Source organism: Eleutherodactylus coqui, chromosome 4 (assembly GCF_035609145.1).
Source record: "Eleutherodactylus coqui strain aEleCoq1 chromosome 4, aEleCoq1.hap1, whole genome shotgun sequence".
Lineage (NCBI taxonomy): Eukaryota > Metazoa > Chordata > Amphibia > Anura > Eleutherodactylidae > Eleutherodactylus > Eleutherodactylus coqui.
Genome location: NC_089840.1, coordinates 48,607,141 through 48,623,911, shown reverse-complemented (window position 1 = coordinate 48,623,911; position 16,771 = coordinate 48,607,141).

Below are 16,771 nucleotides of genomic sequence, written 5' to 3'. Positions count from 1 at the left end.
CACAATCTGACGACGGACTCGATGAATATAGGAGCTCAGAATGGTTTGGAGAGTTTAGGGCTGGTACATGAATAAGGGTTCTCTATGCAATTTATACAATCTATCAACACAAAGAGCAGCTCAGAGCTATTTCAGATCAGAAGGGATCAGTGGTTAAGTGCACAAAACGGAAACCACGTTGTAATGTTGGCTTCTACAAACCCTATTGGCATAATGGGGCCCATCAGCTTCAGCCAAGGTGTCCATTGTGTCTGGAAAAATAGAACTTATGCTATAACGGAGCCTCTAGTGTACATGTGAACGTAGCCTCATACAGTTCCTTCAAAGAGAACTTGTCTCATTGAACCTGTTGTCCAGACTGCAGGCATCATGTTATGGAGCAGGAGGAGCTGAGCAGATTGATATATAGGTTTATGGGGAAAGATTCAGGATAGCTTGCAGTTTGTTCATAAACTTCTGCTTATTCTGAGTTTAGAGGTCCAATGGGCGGTCCGATCAGTGATTGACAGCGATTTCACTTTGTATAGTCATATACAGATAGCTGTCATTATTAGGACTGACCACTAAACTCAGAATAAGACTGGCTGAAAATCACAAATCGCGGCTTTATAGAGCATTCGACGATTTTGTAGTCTTGCAATGTCACAGGCTACAAAACATTGCTCATGTGGAAGAGCCCATAGGACAGCATGGGCTCTACATACATGCGATTTGTAGTACTGTCACATTACGAGAAAACCGTGTGAGACAATTGCCCGTGTGGATGCGTCCTGAGGCTCGTGGTATCCAATGGGTTCTTTCAGCCTACAAAACATCTCATGTGAAAGAACCCATTGGAAACCATGAGCTTCACATATGTGTGTTTTGCAGCGATGTCGCATCACTATAAAATCTCACGATTTTGTTGTCCGTGTGAAAGAGGCTTTAATCACATATTATCTTGTGAAAAGCAGAAGCTGATGGCTCTCAGCTGAGAGTAGGCGGAATTTGTTTATTCACATCTTTAAAGCTACTAGGCCCTGGTTTACATTCCATACCACGGGCCCCAAATCATTGAATCTCATGGTAGTATGGCTTTTTCTGTGGCTAAGTGGCTGTTGAGTCTCCATAAGAGCCAGGGCTTAGGTAAACTGCAACTTCAACATCTTCTATAGCTTAAATTTTAAAAAAGTTAGCATTTTTTTACTTTTTTTTTTTTTTTTTTAATTCTGAAAATTAGCATAAAGCCAAGCTAGGCAGTCCAAGTGCCTACAGATCTAGCCACTGGAAGTTTGTTTACTCCTAAAATGGGAATACTGACTTTTCAGTTCCCTGCAGAGTGGTGGCTGGAGTGGAAAGGGGATGCAGCACCAGTAGATCATTGCTGTGGCCCCTTCATTTCCTAGACCTATAGGATGCCAGAGATCAAACCTCCACAAAACTCTGAAGTGACTGCATATCCTAGCTATCCTAATTTGTTGTTCCACTTCAGTGGAAAACATTATGAGGCATATTGGGACAGTATAGAAAAATGAAAAGCAGCGATACAGTCAATAGAGCTACTTTCATCTCTTGCCAGGTCCTCTTTAAAGGGGTTGCTCTCTTTGGACAAAACTTTTTGGTAGAAGGGTCTCCTGAAGCTACGCAGATCCCACTGCTGGAACCACCAGCTCTCAGCTGTGATATGTTGGGGGACCCGGGAGCAATTGTTTAAATTCACCTGCAATGCCATCACAGTTTAAGTAGAGCATTACATGGTGCCATTAAAATTATTGGCTGTCCATGTGTTGCATGGGCATGTCAGGTCCCCAAGAGTAATTGATGTTCTTTGTAGGGTCTCTCTGCTTTGACTAATATAGTTAACAGTTGTACCTCTCCAACTATTGTAATTCTGAATTGGCTAATAAGTTATTTGAATAAGGACTTTCTAAACCAAAATAATATTGTGTTGCTCTTCCCCACAGGGTGGCCTTAGTGCCTGACATGGCCGGAGGCATCTGTGTGACTCTTGTGCTCCTCCTCAGTGTCATTCCCACAGGGAGCAGAAAGAGCTGCAGAAGACGTGGCCAACAGCTTGTACCCAACAGCCGAGAGTGAAGTGAAGCATATGGGGAGAGCTTCCCACTGGATTTCACTGCTGTAGAGGGAAATACAGTATAGACAATTTTATGATGCAGATGAAGAACTTGGCGCAGTCTTAGTACTCATGCTAAGCACAGCATTTAGATGAGGAGATGAAGTTACACCTTTGGAGCAACCACTCTATCACCTGCAATGATGGATATCCAGCAGGGTAAGAGTTTGGAGAACAGATGGACAGAGTGTGTGTAAATTGTTGTTCATACCAATCAAATAGTTAGTCCCACACAGCATGATTATCTGCTATGGGACCATTAAAGTAAATGTCTGATATATTTCATGGAGAAGAGAAATAATGTGCTATATTTTTGAACATTGCAGCTGTTTTTATTTTTTGAACTTTTCCTTAGGGCAACCATGTTGAAGGCACACAAATCCTCCCTGTATAAGCTCTGCAGTCGGATGTGTATGACTTGCAAAAATTGAGATTGATGGGTTCTAAGATCTGAGACCTCAGTCTAGGCTGATTTTAAAGTGAAAAATATCTGTGCTTATATGAGGACTGTGTAGGTTTCTATAGTTTTAGTGGTCTGTTGCCATTTGGTCTATAACAATTTGGTCCCTGATGGTTCTGATTTTGTAGAAAATTGGTTTTTTGGACTGCGCCCTTTCACTGAGCAGTTTTAGTATTTCTGTGAGTATCATCATGTGTGATTCCATTTTATAGTAGTTCTTGCTCTGGCTAATACTACGTAGTCCCTTCTGTATACTTGCCCAAACCTCCCAACCGACTCCAAAGAATGAACAGATTCTGGACTTCTCTTTTCTGCAATGAAGATGTGTTTATATGGATCTTTGTGCTTGAAGATGTGATTAATAAACCTCATACTGAACCACCTCTCTTAGCTTTGGTCCTGAAGAAACTGGAGCACATCTAATGTTCTGGTATTTCTACAATATTTATGTATTCCTGGAGAACTCTTTTCATCTGGTCTAGAGCCATCTTGAAGGCTCCAGTTGTCCCTTGAGTTTACATTAGGACTTTGTTTCATATGTTCATCTAAATTCCTCCTACTCACTTCACAGTTTAACCCTTTCCAATCCAATTTGTATCCTGATTTTCCTAGGGGGCTTACTCTTCTTCTGCTGTTATACAACGGCGCTATCTGCTGGCTAAAGCCAATACTGCATGAGGTGACACATTGGATAGGCTCTGACAGCAGAGAGGCTGGCAATATACAGTAAGAGAACCCTGACGGACGTCTTTTAACAGCAGAGCTGTACAGCCTTAAATCATAATGTCTTAAGACGGCAGACAGTGGATTGGAAAGGGTTAAAATAGGATTGTGTGATATGTGTATATTGTATATTCTGCACACATCCTTAATTTGTCCGGAAATAAAGTCAAGACTATCCAAATATAAGCTGTGTGTGGGGCGCATAGGACCTCTCGGTGTCCTAGTCTTCTATCTGTATACAGAAATTCTTCAAAGTAAAGTATATATTCCATCATGCCGTTTCTTTCCTTCGATAAGTGTCCATCACCTCCTTGGTACTCCCTCCACCACCGACTAAGACTCCATCTTATGTTTACCTTCTCATTACTACCTAAAAGAGTCCAAAGGCAGCCAGCAGTGGCTCGTCGTCTGGGAAGGTAAAATTTCACTTTTATCTTCTCCTCTTTACTGAAGATTTTGGGCCCCCTGCCCAAGCACAGCAAGAGAAAATAAACAGAGCTTGCAGTGGGGAGTTAGGGCTCCTGTCCACGGGCTAATTTTCGCTTATGTCTACTGTGATTATAATACATGTATTATGACCATGACTCTGGAGATTGGAGACCTTCATTAAAGGTCTTGTGGTTAGTATTTGGTATTGTCTGATATTATACCCCTATAGAGATTGGTAACGTATGGTATCAATACGGTGGTTGAACTTATATTGAGAGGACTGGATTAATGTGTTGCTATATCCCATATAGATGGTATTACACCTGATAATTGATGATCTTATCGATGGGTTTAGTGGTTCTCATAGTATTGTGAACATACTCTGTACATGCATGTTGCTCTATAGCATATATTTATTAATGACTAATTTTCAGCGTGACTTGTAGAACTGATCACATTAGTATATTTTATTGATATGCCATTTACATGTTCCCCCTAGTTATTGACTTCACATGGAAATGATTTGACTAAAGTGCAAGTATATTTTTTATAGTGCAAGCATACTTTATTGGGTGACACTGTCACTGATGGTTGATGACCTTATTGGTAGGACGGGTGTCTTCCTTCAGTGATGGAGTGTTCTTTATGCATGTACTTAGGTTTACAATAGGTGTGTACCAACATTACAGCGATTTATCTGAACAACTGAGGATACACATCTGGTGTAGCCAATCTCGATACGTACGTCATCAGCATATTTATTGATGTTGTGCGTATATATTATTTATACATGTTCTCTTCCATATTGACGTTTCAATAGAGAGGTGTGGCTTTGGGATACATGATGCCCACGTGACGTACTTATGCCGATCGTTTACGCCGATCACGTGAATCGCTTATGCCGATCATGTAATTGTACATCATTGATGTGCTGTGCAATCACGTGCATATGCGTCGGTGACGCATGCGCTCTTGGTGATTGATGATTGAGGTGAGACTCCCTTTCCAAAACTATTGCATGAATGAATGTGAATCTCGCGCATGCGCGCCTGGGCTTGGGCACGCTGGATCACTGGCTCTCCACAATTAACTCTATCCTAGGCATCCAGCACAGACGCCTCTAATGAAGGATCTACATTAAGGCATTACTATGACATAGAAATGGTTAACCATCACTGGGGGTTGAACATCAGCACTTCACCTTTGCACAGGTATTTTGTATTTGTGATTTTAAACTTTTGTATATATATGTGTGTATTCACTAAGCATGATTAAGACCCATTGACGGGTCGAAACGTCGCTGGTGTTTCTTTTATTATGGAGGAATAAAGCGTTCAAGTTTTTTACTTCATCTCCTGCTGCCTGGCCTGTATATATTCTCCTTGGATGACGTTGTGTTCTTGATCCAGGCCTCCAACCGGGCTTTGCATTTTGCCCTCTCCGCCTTGTGAATCAGGCATGTACTATACCAGAAGACCTTTGGAGTCTTCAGTTGCGGCTGTTCATACTTCCATACCTAATGTTGGGGCTTTGTGATACTATTATAGGAACACGGAATGTCACTTATGTGGCTCTCTGATATCATTATGGAATTACTGTGACCATCACTGATCTGGGGGCTCTGTGATACTATTATGGGAGCACTATGACCATCACTAATGTGGGGGCTCTGTGATATTATTCTGGGGGGATTGTCACAGAAGCGGGGGGCACTATAGTATTATGTTACCAAAGGGTACATAAATAGGGGCCACAGTTTAAGAGGGACAAGAGCCCTATAAAAAAGAGGATACAATCAATCAGAGGTCAAGGGCTCTATGGAGAGAGGGCACAATATAACAGAGGCCAGCGGACACATTGGCACGCATTTATTATTCAGGGTACCTCTGATTTTGGTGGAAAGTCACATCTGAAATGGAGCCAAGGTTGCAGCATTTGTTCCCTAACTGCATAAAAGAAAATGATGAGAGCTCTGGACGGGGTCAGCTGTACTTGTACTTCTAGACTGCTTTATCAAAGGCAAAGGTTACAAAAGGTGCAATGTAATGGTGCAAGTATTTGGTTGCTTGTAACAGGGTTAAAAAATGCAGCCAGACACTTCCAAGTGCGTCGGGTTTATTACACGTCATGCGAATATCTATAAATGATGCACAATTCTCTCCAACTGCTCCCTGCAATTTCATTGGTGCAGATTATGCCATTAGTAATAACTCTAGACCAACGACTACACCCCCTTTAGCATTACATAGAACAGATGAGGGAATGAACTGTCACTTGCGCTCCAAACATGTAAGGACTAGAGTGTACTCACTCGGGAGAGGGGAGAATACCCAGTGGGCACGGGGTAATAAACTGCCCCTCTGGGTCCTGTATAGCCTTATGTGCTCAAATGTGGTGAATCCCACGTCAGCTTCAGGAGCGGCACCTGGAGGAACCTATTACAGGATGATGTTAATGCTGGATATTATTTAAAGCTCACTGATATGAACCGTATTTTTTGCTCTATAAGACGCACTTTTTTCCCCTCCAAAGCAGGGGGGGGGGGGGGGAGTTGCTGCGTCTTATAGACCGAATGTGCCAAAATTTGTTTCGATCACCATTATTAGAGCAATTGCGAATTTAATGTGCGGCCACAATTTAGTTAGCGCGATTGCGCATTAAATACACAATCACACGAACAAATCTGCGATCAGTCAGGAGTTTTCACTCCTCCCCACTGCCACCCATATGTACTGCTGATTAGTGGTGAGCGCCGGTGGGTACTGCTACCACTCCCCGCCTCCACCAAACGGCTTTTTCCCTTCCTCCTGCTGCACACAAGCACCGCTGTGACATGGAGCGCCGGTTTTTCAGACCTTTGCTGCTTCTTCTTCTCCGTCGCCCGGCACTAACTCTGCGCTGTTCCTGGGTGAGTTCAAAATATGTTTTCCCTATTTTCCCGCTCTAAAACGGGGTGCGTCCTATAGAAAGGAAAATGCGGTATATGTTTTATACTTGAAAAAGGCTGTAAAGCCGAAACTGGGGTCAGGCTCGGTCCCAGCCTCCACCTTGTGTGACCCAAGGTGCCCTGAGTTACATAGCAATGGTAAATCCATGTGTCCCCACACAATTCATTCTGTGTAGGTGTTAGATAGCTCAACACTGCAAGGGGAAGTCATTGAGGTCATTACACAGGAAGAAATCAGAGCTCCCAAACAGGACCTTGGCCCACATTTCTACCTAGTCAGTCAGTGTATTTGTGCCAAACAGGTAAAACACAGCTATGGGAAGTCTTTGTGCACCCACAGCATAGGCGAGCCCATGTATGTCTGGATGCACAAAGGAGCCCAAAATGAAAGGAGTAGTCGGTGGCTTTCAGAACAGAAATTTTGCATGAAGGCCCCATTGCCCACTTGTAGAGCCCTTGAGCGGCCAAAAGCATAGAGAACCCTTAACAAATTCCTCTAGGGGTCTACTGAGAATGTTTACCCCACAATTTTTGAATAAATCTAAGCAAAGCAGTAAGAAAAAATTACTGACGTAAGTGATTATGTCCCCAGTAGAGTTGAGCGAGTATACTCGCTAAGGCACGTTACTCAAGTGAGTAGTGCCTTAGCCGAGTATCTCCCCGCTCGTCTCTAAAGATTCGGGGGCCGGTGGGGGGCGGGGAGTGGCAGGGGAGAGCCGGGAGGGCCGGAGGGGAGATCTCTCTCTCCCCCCCTCCCCACGCTCCCCGCCGCAACTCACCTGTGCCCGCCCCCGAATCTTTAGAGACGATCGGGGAGATACTCGGCTAAGGCACTACTCACTCGCTACACATTAGCCAGGAGCAGAGGGATTTTGAATTTCCCGGGGCCTAAGCCCCTCTGTGCTCGCGCCCGATGATTGACATCGGGCACGCATGCGCAGAAGGGGACTTCATGTCCCGGGAAACTGGAACGTTGCTGAAGACCCAGGGTGAGTATTTTCACCACCCCTCATGGATCCAATCCATGAGGGGAGGTGGGACTAACTTTTTTTGGACTTTTTCGCAATCGCCACTATCCATTGGATAGCGGCAAACACGGGGGGACTGCCTGCAGCCCAGGATGACAGCTCCTTGCTGTCGGCTACCTGTGGGCACCGACAGCATGGAGCTGTCACGTCCTCAGGCAAGAGGGCTTTAATCCAAACAGGATGTATGTTTTTACGTCCTCTAGGATTAAAACCCACTTAGCTAGGACGTAAAAAGGCAATGGGGCTGTCACTAAGGGATTAACTATTCAGACATTTGTTGGGAATCTCTCTCAGGTAAAAGTAATGGATCCAACAAATTCTTATCCGCTCTTGCTGACAACTTTATCCTTGATTTTGGATAACAAAGGGGGGGGGGAGGAAGACCTGAGAAAATTCAGACCTCACATGTTGGATTTCAGAAAGGCAGATTTTAAGGAACTCATAAAGGAGGGTAGGAAGAATCCAAAGACTGAATGCTCTTAGGGACAGAAATGTCCAAGAAGGTTGGGAAATATTGGAAAATGAGATTCTCAAATCACAATCGTTAACAATCCCTAATAGAAGGAAGAATGGGAAGCATTTAAAGAGACCAGGATGGATGAACATAGAACTTGTACACATGTTAGAAACAAAGAAAAATATGTTTATGAAATGGAAAGAGGAGGGAATATCTAAAGAAGAATATGATGCAGTCTGCAAAAACTGAATGCTGTCATAAAGTCAAAGGGTGCATCAACAAAGTATTAGTTTAAGGGCTTATTTAGGCGACCGTATATCAGCTTGGTTTTCACGATGAGCCGATATACGGTGTCCTTGTCTGCAGGGGGGGGAGGATGGAAGAGCCAGGAGCAGGAACTGAGCTCCCGCCCCTTGCCACTATTTGCAATGGGAAAGGCGGGGGCGGAGATAACCGTCGGTATTTAGCCCCGCCCCATCTCGCCCCCTCCTATTACAAATAGTGGAGAGGGGGCAGGAGCTCAGTTCCTGCTCCTGGCTCTTCCATCCTCCTCCCCCTGCAGACAGGGACACCGTATATCGGCTCAGCGTGAAAACTGAGCCGATATACGGTCATCTGAAATAGCCCTTAGGGTGTGCATATTTATGCAACCACATTATTTTAGCTTTTTTTTACAACCCTAAGGCCTCATTCACACAAGCGTTGTTTTGCACGTGGATCTGCCCGCGGCCCCATTAGAAGCAATGGTCTGCCGGCAAGCCCTGCAGTGATTTTTGGGGAAGGGCTTTAAATATAAGCCCATCCCTGAAAATCATCCCTAGCTGTAGTAAAAAATAAAAAATATATATACTCACCTGTCCGCCTCTGCCGGGCTCAGGCACGTCTAGCCGCTTGGTCTCCCTGCATTGCTCTATAGCTCTTTCAGCAGCAGGGATTTAAAATCCCCGCCTGCTAAAAGGGCTGCGTCTGATTGGCTGAGCGCTGTTACCAATCACAGGCAGCACTCAGCTGTCATTCAATGAATGACTGAGCACTGCCTCTGCGTATGTGACAGCTGTGGTAGGGAATTCTTTTATCCCTGTGGGGAGTCCCATCATCACTGAACACTGTGACTGGGGAATATTGACGCGCAGCACGGGCCTATGCAGCACACATGTCCTATGTTTTGCAGGTACGTGTGTTTGCACGCCTGTAAAACACGAACATGTGAACGCACCATAGGGAACCAATGGTTCTAATAGACACGTGGTTTTGTGCGGTCATACGTACTCACACGCTCGTCTGAACGAGACCTAAAAGAATTCAGCTTGGTTGTCAATGGAATTGTACAGATAACGGGTCATATGGAGAATGGAAATAAATCTGAGTGATTCATCTTTGTCAGATTTTTTAACGTGACAAAAACCTGGCATTTTAACAGGGGGGGGGGGGTAGACTTTCTATATCCACTGTAGATATGGTGACAGAAGTCAGTTTATTACATAGATATGATAACAAGTTTACTACGTAAATGCCGGCAACGAAAATAAATCTGCTGATACTGATTCAGTACAGCCAGAATCACAGAAATGAGTGGAAACCTTCTGAAATCAAAATCAAGATTGCTGCTTTAATCTCTATTACAAAAATGGCAGCCTATGGGGCCGTCCAGGCTTCTGTCTATGTGCCGTTTTCGACATGCCAGATAGAACACTTCCATGGGAAGTCTGGATGGGCACTCAAACAAGATGTCAGTGTAGCCTAAGGCCTCATGTCCACGGGGAAAATCGGGCCCGCTACGGATTCTACATGTAGAATCTGCAGCGGGTCCCTCCTGCCCCGCGGACATGAGCGCTGAAAATACAAATAAATGAGAATAAACTCACCTCCCATCCGCTCCGTTTCTTCTCTTCGCGGCGGCGTCATCTTCTCTCGTCGCGGCCGGATCTTCATTCTTCGGCTCGGCGGATGTGCACGATGACGTCGGTGACGTGCCCCGCGCATGCGCCGGGCCGAAGCAAAATGATCCGGCCGCGGCTGAGAGAGGATGGCGCGGCGCCGAAGAGAAGTACCGGAGCGGGTAAGTAAAATGTGATTTTTGTCTCCCGCGGATCCGGACGGCTTCCATAGGCTTCAATAGAAGCCCGTGGGAGCCGTCCCCGCGGGAGACCCGCATGAAAATGGAGCATGGTCCAGATTTTTTCATGCTCCATTTTTTTTAAAATCACTTTTATTGACGATCCGCGGGTATTTATCTACCCGCGGGTGGTCAATGCATCCCTATGGGGTGCGGATCCGCGCGCGGGAGAAGAGTTAAAATCCGCTGCGGATTTTAATTCTTCTTTTCCCCGTGGACATGAGCCCTAAGGGCTTTCTTACATGAGACGATAACACTGAGGAACAAAAAAAAAAGTTTTCACTAGAATTTTACATCTTATTCTGAGTATTTTTGTGCATCTGATTCCAAAAATTCCAACTGTAATCATCTCCTCTGCACTATTATAACTGATGACAGGCGCTTATCTCCATCTCTTTCAGCACTACATAGTAACATCATTTTTGGGATTGTATTATTGTAGTGCAGCAGGAAAATTCTGTAATATAAAAACATGGACACAAGATGGCGCTGCTGGGTCTCTGAGAAGACAAATAATAGATTATTTGGGCAGGTCTGCTATTATAGAAAGTAACATTAAAGCAATCTGCCAATATCTAAAATATACACAAGATAGCGCTACACAGCAGTAGTATAGGAAGCTGCCCGGTATACAGGTAATGTGGAAACAGGCGCTGCTAATATAGCATGGGCACAGCCAGGGCAGCGGGCATAACAGCTGCTACGGGGCACATTTCTATAACTGAGGCGTCCCTCACACAGGCGTTTGGCAAAGTGCTGTGATTTCAATCATTGATGAAGAGCACTAAACGCCAAAAAATTGAACAGACTCCGCACGTAAATCGCGGCGCTGGAAAGCGCCACGATCAAGCGGCTGTCTGAGAGGCTCCAGTGAAAACAATAGGAGTGTTATATCCTCAGATTTAAGCTGCAGTTAGTATAGACTATCTGTGATGGAAGGGGGTCTGGATAACCGAATGTGGCCCCAATTTATGCTGCTGTGCTATGATGTAATGGATACATAGTAACATAGTAGGTTATCTCAGTACTGTAACATCACTGTTACATCCCTGTGCTGTGACATCATCCCTGTACTGTGACATCATCCCTGTGCTGTGACATCATCCCTGTGCTGTGACATCATCCCTGTGCTGTGACATCATCCCTGAAAACAGACAAAGACACTTTAAAATTCAGGAATTAAATCCTTACGGAGTCCAAAAATGAACTAAACCTATTGTTAGGCCGTCTGTGAGGGCAATTGTCTTTAGTCACTAATATATTCACACAGCATGCCATGCTTGGGGAGATGACATAACTGTTGGCAGCCGATAGTGATTGTTTCCAGCAACAGCAACCACGTAATCTTGCAAATATGATAGCATGTAGGGGGGGGGCAGTTAATATAGGCACCATATAGTCTCCCAATGAACTGCTGTGCTGATTATGCCTTAACCGCAGCTGTGAGAGTCTGGAGATGTGAGAGAGGTTTCTGTAAGGGCTTCAACACACTTGTTTTTTTAACGCGAATGTCAATGGGACTTTCTAATGCTAAAAACGCATCGCACAAAAATCGTAACGCACCAACTTGTGATGCATTTTTAATATTAGAAAGTCCCATTGATATTAGTGTGGGAGCCCTTAAACCACAAAGGGCTGCCTCAACGTCTTGCTACCAGTAACCATTTTTTGCATAGTGGAGTTGTTACTAAACCTAATCTAAAGCATATAACACATCCCCTCCTGACATGTTCTGCCACGTTCTGCCACGCAGGCTTTATCCAGGGAGCCCAGGTAGGCTATAGTGAAGGCAGCGCCGCACTGACAGTTTTTTTATGGAGAGCAGGTGGGATCCTTAGATTTCCAGCCAATGTGAGGCCTTCTATGCAGGAACAATAAGCAGGGGTTCTATCATGAATGACAGCTCCGAGGGAGTTATCTACCCAATAGGATATAGTAACAATGTGTGTCCTATAGAGTGCGGGCGCCGGCACATGAGCAGGCAAGCAGGGTGTCTGTGGTCCCCTCTGCCCATGCGCCCGCTGGCGCACAGACTCGGTGCACAAGAAAAAAATAAATAAAAATGACACTTAGCAAGAAAAAGGACAGATATAGCTGTATCATTGCTGTGAGCGCCGGTGTGCAGCACATGTGCCCTAGCTGGAAACAGGGACCAAGAGCAAAACTCAGCCAAAACAGGATTAACCCTTTGTAATCCAATTTTGGATTCAGGGTTTCCTAGGAGGCTTTCTCTTCCTGCCATTATACAATGGTGCCATCTGCTGGCTAGAGCCAGTACTGCAGTATTGGACATGCTGGAGAGGCCCCTAACAACAGAGCGGCCAGTAATACACAATAAGAATCCCCTGCCGGATGTCTTCCGACATGGGAACTGTACAGCCTTCAATCAGAATGTCTTCAGACATCAGACAGTGGATTGGAAAGGGTTAATATCATTGGTGGGTAGTAAATATAATAAATCTAGTAGTTGGTGTGCGGACACTATAAAGACTCAGGGCCGCCGCTCCTTCACTTCATCGAGGATATTATATTATGATGTATGATTATAGCTTTAGATCTTAGGTTACATTCTTTAAAGGGGTTGTCTCGCGAAAGCAAGTGGGGTTATACACTTCCGTATGGCCATATTAATGCACTTTGTAATATACATCGTGCATTAAATATGAGCCATACAGAAGTTATTCCACTTACCTGCTCCGTTGCTAGCGTCCTCGTCTCCATGGTTCCGTCTAAATTCGCTGGCAGCTTGCTTTTTTAGACGCGCTTGCGCAGTCCGGTCTTCTCCTTTCAGCACGAGCCGCTTCAGTGTGCTCCCCGCTACAGCTCTTCTGCGCATGCGCAGATGAGCTGTCACTGCTCGGGAGCGCGCTGGAGCGGCCATTCTGTACCATCCTCTGTTAGAGGAAGGTGCAGAGCCGCCCAGCTGTCCGGAGAAGCCGCCCAGCTGTCCTGCCGTCCAGCTGTCCTGCCGTCCAGGTAAGTGATGGGCCGGGGGGGGCTGTCGTCGCTGTCGCTGCGATGGGGGGGGGGCTGTCACTAGGCCGGGGGGGGGCTGTCGCTGCGATGGGGGGGCTGTCGCTAGGCCGGGGGGGCTGTCGCTGCGATGGGGGGGCTGTCGCTAGGCCGGGGGGGGGCTGTCGCTGCGATGGGGGGGCTGTCGCTAGGCCAGGGGGGGGGCTGTCGCTGCGATGGGGGGGCTGTCGCTAGGCCGGGGGGGCTGTCGCTGCGATGGGGGGGCTGTCGCTAGGCCGGGGGGGGCTGTCGCTGCGATGGGGGGGCTGTCGCTAGGCCGGGGGGGGCTGTCGCTGCGATGGGGGGGCTGTCGCTAGGCCGGGGGAACTAGCGCTGGGCCAGGGGGGTAAGTGATGGGTCGGGGGTGATGTTCACTGACAGGTGAAGGCCCCGGAGCCCAGCGCTGGGCTCCGGGGCCTTCACCTGGGCTCCGGAACCTAGCGCTGGGCTCCGGGGCCTTCACCTGGGCTCCGGGGCCTTCACCTGGGCTGAGGGTCTAGCGCTGGGGAGCCGGGAGCGTAGCGCTGGGGAGCCGGGGGCTAGCGCCGGTTACCTGCTGCCTGGCGGTGGGTGACTGGTCGGCGGCTGCGGGGCGTCTGGTCGGCGGCTGCGGGGCGTCTGGTCGGCGGCTGCGGAGCGTCTGGTCGGCGGCTGCGGGGCGTCCGGTTGCCATGGAGACACAGCTGGCAGCGTCTCGGGAGCGCGCACGTCGGGCTGCAGCGAGCGACGGGGAAAGAGCCGGCGGCCATCTTGGGGAAACTTTTATAAGTTGCTGAAACGCTGGAACGGTAAGTACAAACCAGCTAGGAAAGTCATTTACAGGGGTAATTAGTAATGTATGTTTAATTAGGGGGACTGGGCAAAAAAAAAAAAATCACTGCTTCCTCGAGACATCTCCTTTAAGACGACGTTATATCTCCTTTCTTGAAACATTCTGTACATGAATATGTATCCCATCAATGTGCAGCAAGCTGTCTAAATGCGAATTCCATCAAATGATAGAAATACAAAGAATACAGAAAACTATTTTGCAAACTATGATTGATAGAAAGATTTTTGTGGACTGTATTAGATAAATGCTGAAAATGATAGATCTTCAGTTAACCCCTTAGTGACGGAGCTTTTTTGCTTTTTTCCATCTCCCTTTTAAAAAATCGTAGCTCCTTTATTTATCCATCGACGTCGCTGTATGAGGTCTTGTTTTTTGTGGGACGAGTTGTAGTTTTCAATAGTACTATTTATTGTACCATATAATTTACTGAAAAACGTAAAAAAATTCTAAGTGGAAAGAAATGAAAAAAAAAAAAACAACATTCCACCATCTTTCCGTGCGTCCTGTTTCTACGGCGCACAAACTGCAACAAAAATGACCTGATATCTTTATTCTATGGGTCAGTACGATTACTACGATACCAAACTCGTATAGTTTTTTGCAGTAGTGCTTGTATTTTTTTTTTAAGATATCTAATTTTTTTAAATTATTTTTTGTGTCCATTTTCTGCGCACAATAACCTTTTTATTTTTCCGCCGACATAGTTGAGTGAGGGCTCATTTTATTTGGTACGTCCTTTCATTTCTGTTGGTATCATTGTTGCATACAATTGACTTTTTGTTTGCTTTTTATTACATTTTTTATCTGAGATAGGGTAACCAAAAAAGTGCATTTCTGGCGTTCTTTATTTTTTTTTCGGACCACGTTTATATCGTGCAGGTAAAATAATGCATTAATTTGATAGATCGGACTTTTACGGACGCAACAATCCCAAATACATATTTTTCGTTTAATATTTTTTATTTTTTAATTGCAAATATGGCAAAAGGGTTTTTTTTTTACTTTTATTACTTTTTTTTTAATAATTAGTAAAACTATTGATCTTATTCTTACACTTTCTTTTAGTCCTCCTAGAGGACTACAACCGACGATGCTTTGATCGCTCCTGCAGTATGACATAATGCTATAGCATTACGTCATACTGCTTTTTGACAGGCAGTCTATCAAGCCACCCCACGGGGATGGCTTGATAGGCAGTCTGCTGACGCAGCCCTGGGGCCTTTCAGAAGGCCCCCGGCTGCCATGACACCTGCATGGCTCCCCCGATCTTACCGCGCGCGGGGGGGGGGGGGCGTACGGGCCCCCCGAACATCGTTGGGGGGATTTAAATGCCACTGTCAGAATTGACAGTGGCATTTAAAGGGTTAATAGCTGCCATCGGCCATACGGCTGATGGCGGCTGTTGCCCACGGGTGTCAGCTGTAATAAACAGCTGACGACCGCGCTGTATGGAGGCAGATAGTGGTGCTATCTCCCTCCATACACGTCCTGCAACAGCAGGAAGTAAAAGGAGTATTGGGTCGTAACTAAGGGGTTAAACCTAAAGGACTTTTACTCTGTAGATGAAAAATCTATCTTGTCTCCTCTCCTTATCTCTGTACTCTGACATCACTGTGCACATTATCCCTGTACTGTGACATCACTGTGTGTATCATCCTTGTACTGTGACAGCACTGTGCACATTATCCCTGTACTGTGACATCACTGTGTGTATCATCCTTGTACTGTGACAGCACTGTGCACATTATCCCTGTACTGTGACATCACTGTGTGTATCATCCTTGTACTGTGACAGCACTGTGCACATTATCCCTGTACTGTGACATCACTGTGTGTATCATCCCTGTGCTGTGACATCACTGTACACATTATCCCTGTGCTGTGACATCACTGTGTGTATCATCCTTGTACTGTGACATCACTGTGTGTATCATTCCTATACAAACTTGTACATGGAAAACCTGAAAATGTCCAAAAGTCGGTCTCCACTGAATAGGTGACAAATCACAGTGGTATGAAGTATCTATATTTTTTATAGGTTGAGGCCGTCACAGATATAGAGTTAAAAAGAATACATTTTATTAGTAATTAATTTAAAAAGTCAAAGCCTACCAACAAAAAAACAGTCACATAGAACATATAGTGACAGGACAAACAGTTAACATAAAAAGGGAGGATCTTATGGGGGTAAGGGAGGGGGGAGTATATCTACAGTTCCCGTGTAGCCCTCCAGAGGTCCTCAGGAGTCACTTATATAAGATGGTTCACTATCAAGGTAAGTATTTAGTACTTGAGCTGTTATGATTCGCATCCCCTTGAGATGGCGATTGTTTTTTAGTGCGAACCAGACAGCCCTTTTATTTATAAGGACTCGTATGATTTTTAGTATGGTATTCAAATCAGTGTCGTTTGGTGTATTGTTTACACTGTATCATTTCGTGCATTGTTTACACTGTATTCATATTATTTTTGGCTCTCATTTGTTTTTGCTCTACGCGTTTCCCTATCGGGATAGCCGATAGTTCGTCAGGAGCTGGGCAACAATACGCCCCTAGAGAAGTAGGAGAGAGTTTTCTATCAGAAATGATCACCAAAACGATGGCTAAAATGTGCCTGTCACTTTTCAATAAAGAGATTCCTAGATTCCTCAAAAT